The sequence below is a fragment of the Malurus melanocephalus genome, unplaced genomic scaffold (genome assembly GCF_030028575.1).
Source record: "Malurus melanocephalus ecotype Western Australia unplaced genomic scaffold, MMel_1.1 scaffold_44, whole genome shotgun sequence".
NCBI lineage: Eukaryota > Metazoa > Chordata > Aves > Passeriformes > Maluridae > Malurus > Malurus melanocephalus.
Window position 1 is genome coordinate 3,075,775 of NW_026623276.1, and position 15,483 is coordinate 3,091,257.

At 40.2% G+C, this 15,483-nt stretch overlaps 1 protein-coding gene across 1 annotated transcript in view; it reads left to right on the forward strand.

Annotated features, from left to right (window-relative positions):
- Positions 1 to 8,870: 8,870 nt before the first annotated feature.
- Positions 8,871 to 15,483, forward strand: part of RBBP8 (RB binding protein 8, endonuclease) — a 41,682-nt gene continuing 35,069 nt past the window's right edge. Inside the window, exons 1-2 of the mRNA XM_057364938.1 lie at positions 8,871 to 9,039; positions 10,678 to 10,724. The gene's annotated coding sequence lies outside the window, so the exon portion shown is untranslated. The remainder of the gene's footprint in view (positions 9,040 to 10,677; positions 10,725 to 15,483) is intronic.

The window sequence follows — 15,483 nt, forward strand, 5'->3', positions numbered from 1 at the left end:
AGCCCAGAAATGGGCAAAACATGATCTAGAAACTTTAAATAATGTGAGAGGGGGAAACCAAAGCAACTGTTTTCAGTTTTTAAACCAGTTCCAGTACCAGCTGAAATCAACCCCATGTGCATTGAAATTCAATAAGAGCACAATATCTTTTCTTTTTCTTTCTTTTTTTTTTTTTTTTTTTTTTTTTTTTTTTTTTTTTTTTTTTTTTTTTTGATGCTGTTCCTCTGGCTCAGCATTGCAAAAATGTGAAAGAGAAAAAAATTATTATCTGAAGAAACTGGTGTTGTTGCTGACCCAGGTAGAGTACCTACGACAAAAAAACAACTTCTGTCACTGAATTATTGTTTCTCACTGACATTAAGAAAACAGCCTGGAGATTAGCCATTGATAAATGGTTTATATTTCCCCAAAGGTAAGTTTCCCCTTTTACGCTGCAGTGTAGACAATAGAGCCTATGTCAGAATGTCAGTAACGCGTGACAATAGTTTCCTGTAACAAACAGGCCAGGTTCCAGTATGCACATTCCACTTGCCTTAATCCTTGGACTACTTTGTGTTYAAAATATAAGTAGCATGATTGGAAAAACAACGAGATATAATCTGAGAAGTAAGTTTGTAAGGGTGCAGAATTCTTGGAAGACARTACTGCTGACACTGGACTGTCCCTGGGCTTTTTTAAAATGTAGGGAAGGTGATAGCTTGACACCCTAAAAATGGGTTAACGTAATTTACATGTGCTGACAAAACTCAGGAACTGAGGGTTTAACCCCTGCTGCTACAATGAAGAAAGCAGAAACAGCACATTGCTCCTGCAAGGAGCGATAAGCCCTCCTTTTGCTCTGCTTTCACCCCAAAATAATCACCATTCATCTATTTTGCCAGGCTTTCACTGAGGAGCAGCTGGAGAGCTGGCTGCACAGGGGATGCAGGTGTCCCTTCTAGCACAGGCATCCAGGCAGCAGGATCCTTGCCGGCCCAGTTTACAAAACAGGGTAACCCATTTCATTCCTTGGGTCTGTGTGCCCTCACAGAATAAATAGAGACAAGTCTTTGAAGAATCCTAGAACACAAAACCTAAAGAGCAGCAAATCAATRGAAGGAGAAAACACAACAGGACAATTTCCTCACACACCTATACTGAGCTCATCCATTTCAGGATGAAAAATAATTTTATGCACTYCCTTAATGAAATACCAATCCCTCAATTTATAACAAGGAAGCCTGCTCAAACAGTTGTAGAACCCAGATCAATACCTCAGATATGGTTTAACACTTCGTGCTTTTGTTTCAGTGCCTTTTAAAGCATAACTCAAATATGAGTCCCCGATATTTTTTCTTAGCATTAATTATATTCCTGTATTTGCTTGAATACAAGCCAGAAATGAACTACAGACCTGCGTGTCAGAAAAAAAATGCATTATCAAAGGTACATACACACTATTCACTATTCCATAAATACTGTCAATTGCTCGGGTGGGGAGATATTTTCTCCCATTTAGTCACACACTTCCATGTACTGAATTTAAAAAGCATTTATTGGTCAGTATTCTTTGCTTTCTTTTAGGTTCCTAGTTGCTGCCATTTTAAATAGCACACTGTCTGGTCCTGACTGTGTGCAAGTCAACCCAGTTATAAGAATGTAGGTGGAGAGTCTGTGTTTGGGGCAGCTAAGGAGAGGGATGGTTGTTTCTCGGTTAGTTTTGAGCAGAAAGAGTTTTTTGGGGAGCGTGGGGTGGGCATCCTCAGAAACGTGGTTGTCTTAATTCTAGGGGGTTCAACAGAGTGATTTTTCTAGGTATTATGCCCAGGAAAGAATGGTTTCACCACTGTGCTCTGATTTTGCATTTCTAGATGCTTGCATAAGAAAAACACCTTTACTGATTTGCAAATAGAAACACTAGAGATCTCCACACTGTATGAGTAAATCCCTTTTTTAAACCCTAATCAAATTCCAATTATTTTACTTTCAAAAAAGCATCTGTTAAAACATGATTTATTTCCTAAGGAAGACCATGWGGCAACAACCTGCACAAAGGATGTTAGGACAATCCCTTTTAGATAACTGGATAACGTAGCACCCAATTAAATAATACACTTTACCTGTACAATTTAGAGGACATACTCCAGGTTAGCCTTACCAACATTTCTCCCCACTCTGTGTTAATCACAGAGGAATACAAATGAATCTCATGAGGGGGATATGAGTAAGCTTCAGTGGATTAAATCTCAGCTATACAAGATAACCACTGCCCAGAGGACTAGGGAACACCATCAGAGTTCACTAGTTAGCCCACTTTGACAGCAGGATACTTTGACACTTATTACAAGTGTTTGTTCAGAAGGGATGAGGACAAAACAGCCAGAGTGCTGAAAATTCACACCTTAGCTTACTTTTCTCTAATCTGCCTATGTCAGACACATTGATGAAAGACAAGATTTTAAACTGATTACACTGCATAAATCCAAAAAGCTGTCTGATCACTGAAGTTCACATTCAAAACCAGACTTCCTGTCTTAGTTTAGCTGATTAGGAATGGAAGCCAATGTAAGTGGCTGCAGACAAATTTGGTCTAGCTTAAGTGAATCATCTAAAAACTCTTCTATACTGAAATCCTGCAGTATCTGTTTTCTCAGACAGCATGACTCAATCCTTAGCTATCAGCTGGATTCTGACCTTGCCTTGAGTGGAGATTTGGACAAAAGTGACCTGAGCCATCAGTCCTGACAACACTGCCTTATGTCAGGAGCTTAGGGAAGCACTAGAAAAAATTCACTTCCCTTAGGGCAAATTACCATTTCCCTTGGAGTTTTCAGAAGCTCATTAGTACTTAAGGAAACAACAATACTTACATTGTGTCTGTATAGTACTGCTTTTTTTATCACTAGAGCATTGAAAAAGCTGTGTTGTTACACATAGCACAGTAAACACATTGCAAAATGAAATTTGAGCAGCGTCATGTAATGAAGAATCACTTCAAAGTTTATATCTTTCCTGTGCAGGTGAAAAGTTTATGTTGTAGCCATGCAGTTTTCCTGAGGGAGGAAAATAAATCTACTACAAAAGATATTGTTAAATCCCAATTACCTTTTCTGTATTTGTTTGTTTGTTTGTGTTTTTTTCAGTTGATCCCATATCTCTAGTGATAAAGCAGTTGGAAATGAGGAAAATGTATAGTGAAATTTCTAGAATTAGTCCAGTAATGTGCTCACATAGTAGCTGTCCATTCATTCTGCACTTTCCTCATGAAATTTTAAGGACTTTAACAGCATTCATAGAGTATTAAATAAAGTTTTGGTCACTGTGTATGTGCTTGTTTCCCAAAAGTCGGATCTCTTTCATATTTTGAAAAGGTTTTAGCCACTCAGACATGCTACCACTATTTTGTTTCAAATGAAACATGTTTTGCTAAAAAAAAATCCAGTGGGCATATCAATTTTGCCTGCCCTGCCAAGGTTTGCCACTACTTCAGCTATCCTGCTACAGATTTTGTGGGGCTGCGTTATTATATTAATTTAATGATTGTGGTTTAAAATTTCCTTTTGCCTAAGTATAGAATTTTTTWAACAAGTCTATTTCAATGATGCCCTCCACCACAAAAACCTATCAACACTTTCATTGGAATATTTTGGAGACAATGGCAGAGTTGGCTTCTGGATAAATCAAGAAGGTGARTGACAGCCTCTTCGCCATTTGTGAATGTCGGGGCTTCACAATGAGACATGTGCCTCTCAGAGAAAGGAGAACAGAAGTTCTGCAGAGATCTGTGCTGGAGAAAGGCACTCCCACACCTTCCCCACTTCACACTGCTCCTCCCTTCCCTCTGCCAGCAGCTATCTCCTTCTGGAAGGAGGGGCTCCCAGAAGGCAGCTAGTCTACATTTGAAACAGGATAAAGAAGAAATACCGAATGAGGCATTAAAACAAGCCACTCTGTTCATCCAAATTCAATAATGCTGCCAGAATGGTGTGARCTTTTTCCTTTKAAAATCCTAGGAGAGYTGAAAATAGGTTAAACAATGACAGTATGACTGTTGTAGCTGCTGAATACAAACAACTGATCACAGATGACAGAAGTTGAAGAAGTGAGAGAGGGAGAGGATGTACATCACAGTCAGCTAGTGAACTGCTGGATGATGCACTGAACTGATAGAAGCATACTTATGGGTCAAGTCACAGGCTGAAGGTCAAAGGTGGAGGCTTGATGGRTCTGCCTTGATTTTCTGCTTTTATCTTGCAGGGCCAGGAGGGGAATCTTGAATCACAATAAAGCATGGTTCTGTATACTGTGTATGGACTAGCACCATAGAGAAATGGCTCCTTAAGTTTATCTTTTCCCCTTGCTTCAAAAAGTGAGTAGCTCCCTTAAAAACTCAAGCCAGAAACATGTACTGGAAATTTTTTTTTTTTCAAAATTATATAAAAAATATACACAAGAAAGACAACATAAGAGGATTATAAATCTGGCTTCAGTAAAGTCATTAGCAAAGCTCCTAACTTTAGAAGCTTGGAATTTTATGTGAAAGACATTAATTGCAAAAGTCCAATGTTTTGCTTTTGAAAAGTGAAAACACACATTTAAATGCATTYAATATTTTCCCAATATCATCCTCCTCTTGCTCTTTTTAAGTACAAGAAACAGGAGAGACCAACAAAGGTTTAGGTATCAGAAGAGAAAATCTGCRGAATGAAGTATCAGAACATGAGTGGTTGGGTTTCTCTTGATATTCTGAATTCTGAAGATGCTTCATAACAATGTGGCATTTTAAGTTTCTAACAGAAGATAYTGTCTCACTAACATTAGGCTTCAAACCAAAAATACATTTTCTCACTAACACTCAATGAACCAGAAAGAACAAATAGCATGTTCTTTTTTTAAAAAACAGACCTATTGAAAATTTTAGTCTTTCTTCAATAATAGTATGATTTAAACTATTAGWTCATTTTGCAATATGAGACACAAAGAGAAACATAATGTGTTAAGAATATTTCAGCAAGCCTCCTACAATAGAAAACTGCAGTTYCTTAATAAAAGCATCTATCTGGTGTATTAGTAAAACAGCAGACAAATGAGTAGTAGACAATCTGCTYGGATTTTCTAGGGTCTTTCACCAAGGACTGCAGGGGACACTATATGTACTGGTTAAGGGATGGGAAAGTAGTTCTCATATTTAAAATAACTGTAGGCCTACATGACAAAACAGAAAAATAAAATACCTAATTTGAGCATATGAAAAGATAACTGTGAGGTCCGTGATATCCCAGACATCCACATTTTCATATAGAAAGCATGCTGCTTAATACAGTATCATCTCAGGAAGGAGACAAATRACAGAAAAATATTTATTATTCRGACACCCAAGCAATGACAGCAATGCCTCTTCTGGTCCTGCTTTATAAATCTCTTCATGGCAAATACTCACTCTCCTGTAATGATTAATATCCATGCAAAAAAGGCAAAGTAGTCCTAAGTAAGTAGGACACCAAAAAATAGCAACATTTCATGGCTTTTTTCTTTCAGAGAAAAATAGCTAGCTTTTATATCAGGCTATGTAATGAGAATAGTGATTGTTCTCTTGTAATGTCTTTTATATCCTGCCAGTGTCCAGTTCTGCTGTCTCAGATGAGGTAAATGGGAAACTGTTGTCATCAACAAATTAGTTGCAACAAGTTCTAAACCTGTTCTTGCTCAGAAAAGCATAAAAAATGCTTTAGATTTCATCCCTTAGCTCACTTGAAGGCATTTTTCTCTAGTTAGCCTCTAGGTCAGAAATTAACTGCTGCTAYGTCTCTTCCTTATCCAAGGCAGGACTTGGACTACATTTTCATTATGCCATTTATGAACCTTTACAGGCTTCCTGCCCTTTCACTGCTACACAACTAGTCAAGAGGAAAGAGATATTACCTAACTCTGATAGCGGGTGGCGGCATTTGTGTTATCTGAATTTGCTTGTGAAAGTACTGAACAGCTTTTGATAGCTACGGGGAGGTATGTTGTAAACTCTCWGTAATGAATACTTGTAGACATGAATGTTTGTGCATACCTTCATGAGAAGAGCAAGTTGAAGCCTGCACCTTTTATATCGTCTTACTTTTCAGAATCGCACCTCTCTGAGACTCTTCTCCTGAAGAAGATTTTATGTGATCACTATAAATTGGTAGGGTTCACAGATAAGCATCATGAGACTTCTTGATAGAAGCTGGAGATGMCAAACAACTTACACTTTTTTCTCAATTGGAAAAGCATGTAACAGTAGGTTTGATTCTGAAGAGCATTCATYTGTGGAATCCATTTAATGTAATTTATATTTGAAGTAAGAGAGAAATTGGCCCTTCAGATAGTTATACTGTCTTCTTCAGAAGGAAAAGCAATCTCTCTCRAAGAACTCTGAACAAGCCTGGTGCTACAATATTGATGTCTGTGGTAAATCTACATTGAGAACAATCATGAGTTACCAGGCTGASAACAAGAGTCAAGTGAGTTTATCAAAGAATGTATTGATACATACAGTAACTTCTTTGTCTTGCACCTTTGTCTTTTATTTATGACAAATTAAAATTTTGTAATTTGTGGAAGTGAACATAAAAGCATAACTGAAAGTCTCAATCCTGCCAGCAACTCTGTATGAGACATCCTAACTAATGAAAAGCCCCTGCTGAATCTTTAAGGTGTACATGGGTTTTGTTTGAGGGAACAAGAGTCTGGAAAGAACAAGCTCCTTTATGCTCTCAAGTCAAAGGAAGAGGTARTAAACATCCCTTTTATCCCTATGCTTTTTAGAGTCCGGTGGCAAGTACAATGCCTCTAAAGACCCACCATCAGGTTCACTAYAAGACTCCAAGTTTAATGATGAGCTCAGGATGCAGAAAGAAAAATCTGACAAAATCTTTTATGAGACCAGATGACATAGCTGGAAGTAGACCAGCTTTGAAGCACACCAGTCCTCTTTAAGCCTATTATACAAGCAGAACCTTTTCCACTTTTATACAGTCTTACAGTTATTTTGGGTGGTAATTTACTTGTGTTAATCAGTTACATAGTTCATCCAATTATGCGACACCAATACAACCAAACTGTAGGCAGACACCGTACAGTCAGGTTTGGCAGGGATTCACAATTCAAGATGTAATGCTTGTGGCTTTGGATCTTAAAAAACTTCCATTARCTATGGCACCAAGACTGGGGCATACCCAGAACCTAATGTCTCCATCACATTTGCCAGTGATGCCCAATTATTCAGTACAGCCTCCTGAATCACCAAAACCACTTCCTGCAGCAGACTTTCTGTAAGTCTCTTATCCAAGTACTGACCCAGCCCAACCCTGCTTAGCTGTATGAAATCATAGCCCAAGGTGGTGTGACTGCAAGCACAAACAGCATACATCTGCCATTTCACCTCAGTTGGCTGTCCTCTTCAGAAAAGAACCTTCCTTTCAAAGCAGTCATAACATGCAGTCTTATAGGAAAGTTTACTTTCCTGTAGTAAAATCATCTGAGCAWATTCAAATATCAGTTTGTCTTTCATATTCCGGTCAATGGTGAAAACGATGCCTATGCCACACAGCACTGTCTGAATTTGGTGGTAACTTTCTGTTCTGATCGCTGGTTGTCTAGTCAGAATTATTAAAATCAGTAAGAAAAGAAAACTTAAAAAATGATAAATTATACCACTGCGGGATCATTTTTCAAACAAACACAGATTTCTACAGTTACTCAGAGCCTTTGACAACATTCAATAAAGCTAGTTTTTTCAAGCCCAAGTGTTTAAATTTAGGTATTAAACAAAAAATAAGCACAGGGTTAGCAGACTGGTTGTAGGTACTCATGATTACATTTCCAGACGTGTTATGACTTTCACAGCTTTTTCTGATTTTACTCAACATCTCTGACAATCACAGCAGGAGATCTGAAAATTATGGTCTATATTTGTAGCTGAAAAAAAAAAAGTACTAAGTTTACACAGATGCAGGCTTTTGTCAGGGCATATCCTGATCTCTGCCTACAGCCTGAATAACTATGCAATATGCAGAACTGCTGTGCAAGTATTCTTGCCCCAMAGCAATGAACAAGAAGCAGCGCAGGTGCTGTTACAGCCCATGTGCTATAGTAACAGGGCAGCTGCGGTAGTTCCTCACAGTTATGGAAGCATGTCCCATRCATGCCATGTTCTCTGACCTGTTTCACCTTGAAATATGCTGTGCAGTAACTCAGGGTGAGCTTGCACAGATCTAGGGCTCCACCAAAGTCACAAGGTGGATATTCCACGTGCAAGCTCCCATGTGTCTCTCATTGGTAACAAAGATATCCTAAATTGTATGCATACAGTAAATACACTTTGCACTGGAAATAAATCTGAATTAGTGCATAATTTCAGGTCTTTTTAGCTGGTCACACTAAAGATTTGGTGTTATTTCATTAATAAGTCTGTACGGTTAGTGTTATTTTATAAAAGGCATTTTCTCCCCTGTTTCTCTTTGCACTAATGCTGGGCAGACCTCTAGCCCAGTTCATCTCCATATAAAATGAAACGAAATTTATAACAATAAGATCTTGCTACACTTAACAAGGATGTATCACTCCCCCACCCCTTGGTAAATTATTTTGCTGGAGGCTACATCATTCTCTCTGAGTAGTATGTTGGGAGTTGACAGAGGCGTGAATAATTCGCGGTGTAGAAGCCTCCCCAGCCGAGCTGAGCTGCAGCATGTTGGGCTGGCCTTTGATGCAGACTGGTTGGGCAGGTTCCTGGGCGCCCCGGGAACCGGTCTGACGGGCCTGTTATGCCAACAAATTCTGGTATGATTCCATGCTCTCCAGAATGCAAAAACCTGCCCAGCCAGTTAAATGAAAGGCATATTAGGTTATCCATTGCACATTGTATATATCTTAGGTGCAGCAGATCTCCTCTCGGCATTCTCTAGTGTGGTCCACAGTGGCTTCCTCATCTCACTTACACTTGAGGTTTATAGCTGGAGGGGAAGTCAATAGTAAATATTTATCACCCCGACCAAGAACAGAACTTTTCACAATTCAAACAGAAGGGTGAGTTTTGAAAATCTTTCTTTAAAATTAATTTAAGATAACCTTTAGGAAAAAATTTCTCTGATGCTTGAAGTGGTATAGTGGCTATCTCCTTTATGTGTCTGGGTACTGCCAGTCTCTATGGCATTTGTTGACAGGATTTTTGTAATTGAAGCTGTTTGAGCCTTCTGTGTGCAGCTCAACATCATCTGCTCTGTCTGCAGAGTACTTACTGGAGAGACAGTTCAATGAACTAGCACGGGAGTGAGAGACAGCAACTCCACTGCCAATGACTTAATATTTTGAGCAGTCACTTAACCATTGCTTATTGGTCTTCTCGTTTATACAGTGTCTTTATAACCCTTGTCACATAACAGCAGTGTTGTGATAAGGCATACTGACATTACTGTAAGATGTATTAGTGGTTACTAATTCTTGCCAGACTTTTTGTTAGTTTAATTTTATAGAGTGAGCTACTTAAGCCTACATTTACATACTCATAATTAGCTTCATGGTAAGACAGGAAATTTACTTGTCATTCTTACTGCTTTCTTTATACATAGTTATTAGAAATTTACTTGTTTAGAATGAGTAACGGTGGTGGGGATGGTAATCAAAAGCTCTGCTAGTCATAAAGAGTAGGCTGACCTGAAAGTTGTACCTGTATCTGCAGCTGAATCCATTCACAGGTTCTGTGTCAAATAACAAAAATTAAACAGTGTGAAAACAAAAGCTGTGGAACCTGGTAACTGATTAACTACTGGGGCACAGAACTAGTTGCTGAGCCGCATAGAAAGGAATGAAGACAGGTTTTGTCATGCCTCTTAGGACAAAATAACTTTTTAACTTAAGTAAATGTGAATCTTCTGAACATCTGTATAGCTACATTTTTTAAWACCCTCACATAGCTACTTCCATCTCCCAGAAATTCTTAATTTTGTCTATCTTTAAGCAAAACAATTACCATTCTCTTTTATGAGGTGAAAAAAAAACCAAACCTAAATCAGAATCAGTGGATACAAACCACTAGATACAAAATATCTATACAGGATTATGTAAGACTTCATGGTAGTCACATAACAGGAAGCTTCAACTATGTTTACTGCCAGCTATCTTCAGGTTGATGCTAAAATGAATATTATTCTTTTGTAGAGTGCCAAGAAAAAGACCCCTGAGCAGCTTAAAAAAAAAAAAAAAAAATCAATGAATTGAGATCACCCATAAGCAGCATTGTATCTGTGTGTAAAATAAATTTCTTCRAAGTGTGGCTAAACATAAAAGAACATAGGAAAGGTTTTGTCGTCTCACAGAAGCTGATTATACTCATAAGGAAGAAAGTTTAATTTTTATCTATTCTCTGTTGATTCTGTTATCAAATACATAAGGAAAATTTGCTAAGGGATAAACCATTTTCCTAAGAAAAATTATAGCTCGCTGAACTGTATGGGTTGCAGAAGAACTCTGTGTAGATCCTATAAAACACTACAAGAGAGATTTGATTTCTAAAATTATAGGATTTTAACACAGAACATACTGAATATGYTTAAAATTCAAACTAAATAAATCAGTTTTTCAAAATGCTGCTTGCCATCCTCTCTCTCTCCAGTTTATGTGTTCTGTCTAATTTGGATTTTTCTCAGCTGCCTTTTTTTGTTTTAGGGGGCTGGAGGAGCAGAGGCTGTTGTTTGGGGTTTTTTTCCCAAATGGTAAGTAAAATAATATTTCCAATATGTTGTTTCTTTTCTGTCCCTGAATTCATGTTGTTCCCTACAGTTAAAGGTAGGTGTCATGATTTTGTGCACAGACCTGTAAACTTTTAATTCAGCTTTCCAAAGCTGAGATAAATATGCCTAACTACTCAAACTGGTCATGTTAACCTGCGAAACATAAGTAGGAGCAAAACATTTCCGCATGCAGCTAACACAAATAGGYGCTGCTGCTTAGAAGACCAGGAACACTGCTCTGGGGTCCTGCAACTGAATCCCTCAGGTAACCTTCCCCCGGTCCCCACCCTCCCCARTCAGGACTTCCTCAGAGACCTGAGAGTTTCAGTTGAATAAGCCCTGGAAAATTCTGACTACAGATGAAAACACTTCAAAGAAGAGGGTTCCTTAAAATGAGCAGTGTTATTGGCATCGGGGAATTTGATCTTGGCTCAGTTTCAAGGTGGCTACGCAAGCAGCTTGAGAAGAATCAAACTGAACTACTGGGGGTAATGGAGTAGCTCCTCCCTGTTTTTCCAGAGAAAGCAACCACCTGTGCCAGACAGCAGTGGTGTTGTCTRTTGTCTGAGTGCCCTCCCAGCTATAAGAAATTGTGCCATTGAGAGCACTGCAAGTTCCTACACTTCCAGTTCAAATGCCATTAGGGTAGCAGCCGAACAGTGTCACATGCTCTTATTTGTGTCACATCTGAAGATGGGCTCCTTTGATGTAATTACTGGCAATTGCAACATAAAAATCATTAAATGAACATGACTAGAGAGTTAAACGACTAGAGAGTTAAACATTTATCCTTCAGCTGCAGATCTGCAAGCTGAGGAGGTTGTGATCACACTSGCCATGTATATGTATGTGTGATCTATTAAATCTGATGCAAATGCATAAGGACCTCATTACTTTATTTCATACATATATATATATGTATATATATATGCAAAGAATGAAACAGTTACCTTTGTGCACAAAGCAAATAAAATATTTAAATTGGACTTCCCATTGTAATTCAAAGCTGGTTTTAATCTTAACATCTAAATTTAAAGTAATGAAAACAAACAAAAAAGCATTCTGCTAATCTCTTTTAGCCTACTCTGTATGCATATGCAGTTAACTAGGTCACCTGCTGCTACCTGAGAGGTTAGAAACACTGATGCAGGTTCTGTATTACTCCTCAAAAAGGGAGGGGGGATGTGTGTGAATTAAAGGGTATTTTTTATTTTATCTGTGATGCAACACTCTTACAATAGAACTTCAGTTATTAGCTGATTTGCTGGTAAATAGTCCAGTCATCAAGAAGAARGGCATTGCCACTAAACTCTAACTGAAAATCAACAGCTCCACATACTATTAYAGGATTAAGCATTTCGGCCCATCCAGGTCTAAAATGGGCTAKGACAAAATAAGATTCCCTTTTTGCAGAATTGCTCATGGATAAGTAGTGTGTCACCTAGTTTAATCTGCCATAGTAAGGGTTATTTGAAATCTGGACATGAGCCATGACACCACAGGAAGTTTCGCATCTGTTCAAGCGCAGCAACGGTGAAGCATTTTCCCACAGTTKTATTGTCTAGGTGTGTGTGTTTACTCTTAGGAGGTGAATGAGATGCAGTTCCAGTTAGACTAGTCATCCTAAAACACCCAGTGGAAGTGAATGTGGAATATCACACTCTCCAACAGTTTTCTAGTACATTCAATGAGCCAGGAATCCATTCAGTGGCCAACTATGTGATTATGGAGCACATAAAATCAAATAAATCTGGAAGGGAGATAAAAGTAAAGTTCAACCGTTAGTGTTAATCCATTTTCACTCACTGTGGAGTAGATAACACTTTAGAGATCAGTGGATTTATACAGCTGTAAAGTTCAACATGAGACAATRTGAAAACAAACAGCTCACAGAGTTTATTGGGAAATAAAAGGGATGACATAATTATTTGCTAGAGTGCTTCCTATAAATAGTAAGAAAGGTACAGTTTATGGTAAAATATCAGATCAATCAGCAAGAGGGCTATTTTATTGCTACTTATCAGATCTGTGCGTATATTTAAGACATCTGCTTCTCTTAACTCTAAGGAAATGATTACTTGCCCACATCACAAASTTTTAGATTACAGAAGTTTCAAAAGTAGAATGAAAAGCTGCCAACAAGCATTATTTAGAAAGACTGGAGTGTCTATTACAACCTATTATGACATGACAACGTCTTCCAAGATATGTAGCAAATTTTAATTTCACCATACACCTACTGACCTGATAATGGATCAAACTTACAATGTAAGTAAGCTGCTGCTGAGCTCCTGAACACTACTTTTATTTCATTTAAGTTGAAAAATAAGTGGTTAAACAATGCTAAGGAATGAGCAGAAAAGTTAGGTACAAGGGTTTTACAAAGTACTTCACAAGTCACGGTACATATTTGATGGGAAACCAAGAGTATTTTCAATGAAGGTGAACAACAGATTTGAAGCCTGAATCATGGGTCTTCTCCTATCTGACAACATTTCRAAATACCTCAAAAATGTTGATTTGGTATTTCAGATATAGTTTTATTTATGATGTAGCTCCTTATTAATGATACTTTCTTGAGACCCAAATGATCTGAGTAATGTAACAAGAATAAAATGGAATGCATATTAACAAGTATTAAAGACCTGAACAGTTTTTAAAATATTGCTATTAGCAATCTAGAAAGTATATGCTTGCAGCACTGGCCCTTGCAAACTGATTACTATTATGTCTTCCAGTCATGCCACTAAGCTGTCTCTGCAAGAGTTCCATACATAACAAAATGGTTCAGTGGAGTTGTGTGAAGGCAGAACAGTAATAGTGAAATGCTGTGGTTTTATTCTATTTCATCACAAAGAACCACTTCAAATCGAGCAGTTTATCTCATTGCAGACAGCAGGGTTGATCCCAATGAATTAAAGAGCATTGATCTACAATCTGGGCAAAAAGAAYCCACTGAGAAATGACAAAAAATTTCAGCAGCCTTATGCTGTACTAATTGTATGTGCCTACTGGCTTCCATACATAAAACATAAAAATATGCCTAGGCTGTTCTGCTGTACCCTAAAATGACAAGCCATGGAAACTGTTAAGATCATGAAGGCAGGAGTGGGAAGCACTGCAAATACTTCTGTGTATAAACCCCAGCAACAGCAGATTACAAATCCTGTGGCACAGATTGAACAGCATAGCCTTAAAGGCAACACCACTTCTGGCACAGTTGTACACCCCGATGATCTTCTTCACATCAAAACCAGCAAAAACTTTTTTCAGGAAGGCAGGGGCAGCATTTGTTTCAATGCAGGCTCYCACACACACTCCCTTGCTTTTCCAGTGTTCTGTGCCTGCTGCCACACTGAAAATGTGGTGACAGTCAGGACTTGGCTTGTCCCACTGGCTTTMCTCTGGCAGCTCTCTGTGGAAACCCCAACTACCAGGCCAGGGGAGGAGATGGCTGGGACAACACCTGGTGACCTTGATGAACAAACATGAGCCAGCAGTATGCCCAAGTGGCCAAGAAGGCCARTGGCRTCCTGGTCTGTGTCAGAAATAGGGTGRTCAGCAGGACCCTGYACTCAACACTGGTGAGGCTTCACTCRAGTCCTGCAAAGTTTTGGGCCCCTCAATTCAGGAAGGACAGAGGTGCTTGTAGCATGTCCAAAGGGAGCAAAGGTGGTAAAGTGTYTGGAGCACAGGTCCCATGAGGAGCTGCTGAGGGAGCAGGGGTTGTTAAATCTGGAGCAGACTCAGATGAGACYTTATTGCTCTCTACAACCACCACAAAGCAAGGAGGCAGGAGTCAGCCTTTTCTCCTAGGCAACAAGTGACAGGCCAAAATGTGGCTTCAGGTTGCTCCAGAGGAGGCTTAGGTTGGCCATTAGGAAGAGTTTCTTCACAGAAAAAGTGATTAGCCATTGGAATGGATGCCCAGGGAGGCGGTGGAGTGACCGTCCCTGGAGGTGTTAAACGAAAGACTGAACATGGCATTTAGTGCCGCGGTCTGGCTGACATGGTGGTGTTTGGTCAAAGGTCGGACTCGATGATCTCAGCGGTCTTTTCCAGCCCATGTGATCCCGAGACTCTGTGCCGGGGTCTCTCCTGCCACCGGAACCCGAGGCCCCCGCCCGGCACTCGGACCGAGGGGACACGGGGCTGGCGGACCCTCGCGGCCCCGCTCTCGCGAGAGCAGCGCGGAAACCTCGCGAGATCTTCCCGCGCCCCGCCCCTCTGGGCAGGGAAGGCGCTGGCTCCGGCTTTTCCTTTTTTCCCGCCGCTGGCGCGCGGGGCCGCCGGGAGCCAACCAGGTAACGGCGCGCGCTCTCCTCAGCCTCCGCCGGGGAGCGACCGCGAGCGCGCCGCTCCCGCTCCCGCTCCCGCTCCGCCCTGCCCGGGGGACGGGCCCGCCACAGCCCCTCCGGCCCCGGCTCCCCGCCGCCCGCTGTTCCGCCTGCCCGGGACAGAGAGCTCCGTTCTCTTCGCTTGGGAGGCTCCCGCCGCTCGGGAGAAGCGGCGTGTGGGACATGCCATACCGCTCCTCTGCCGTCCCGGCTGSGGGGTGTGACCCAAGCTTGGCGGGAAGCTCCCAGGTGTTGGTCATGTCAGGATTTCCCASAGCATCCCGGCGTGTCTTTCGAGTGAGTTTTCTGTGCGGTGTTCGTGCAAGAGGGAAAGGAGAATAAAATTYACCGCCGGGAAGTGGAGGAGAGTTGCAGGAGGAGCCGGTGGGTTTTGGTGGGGGTCA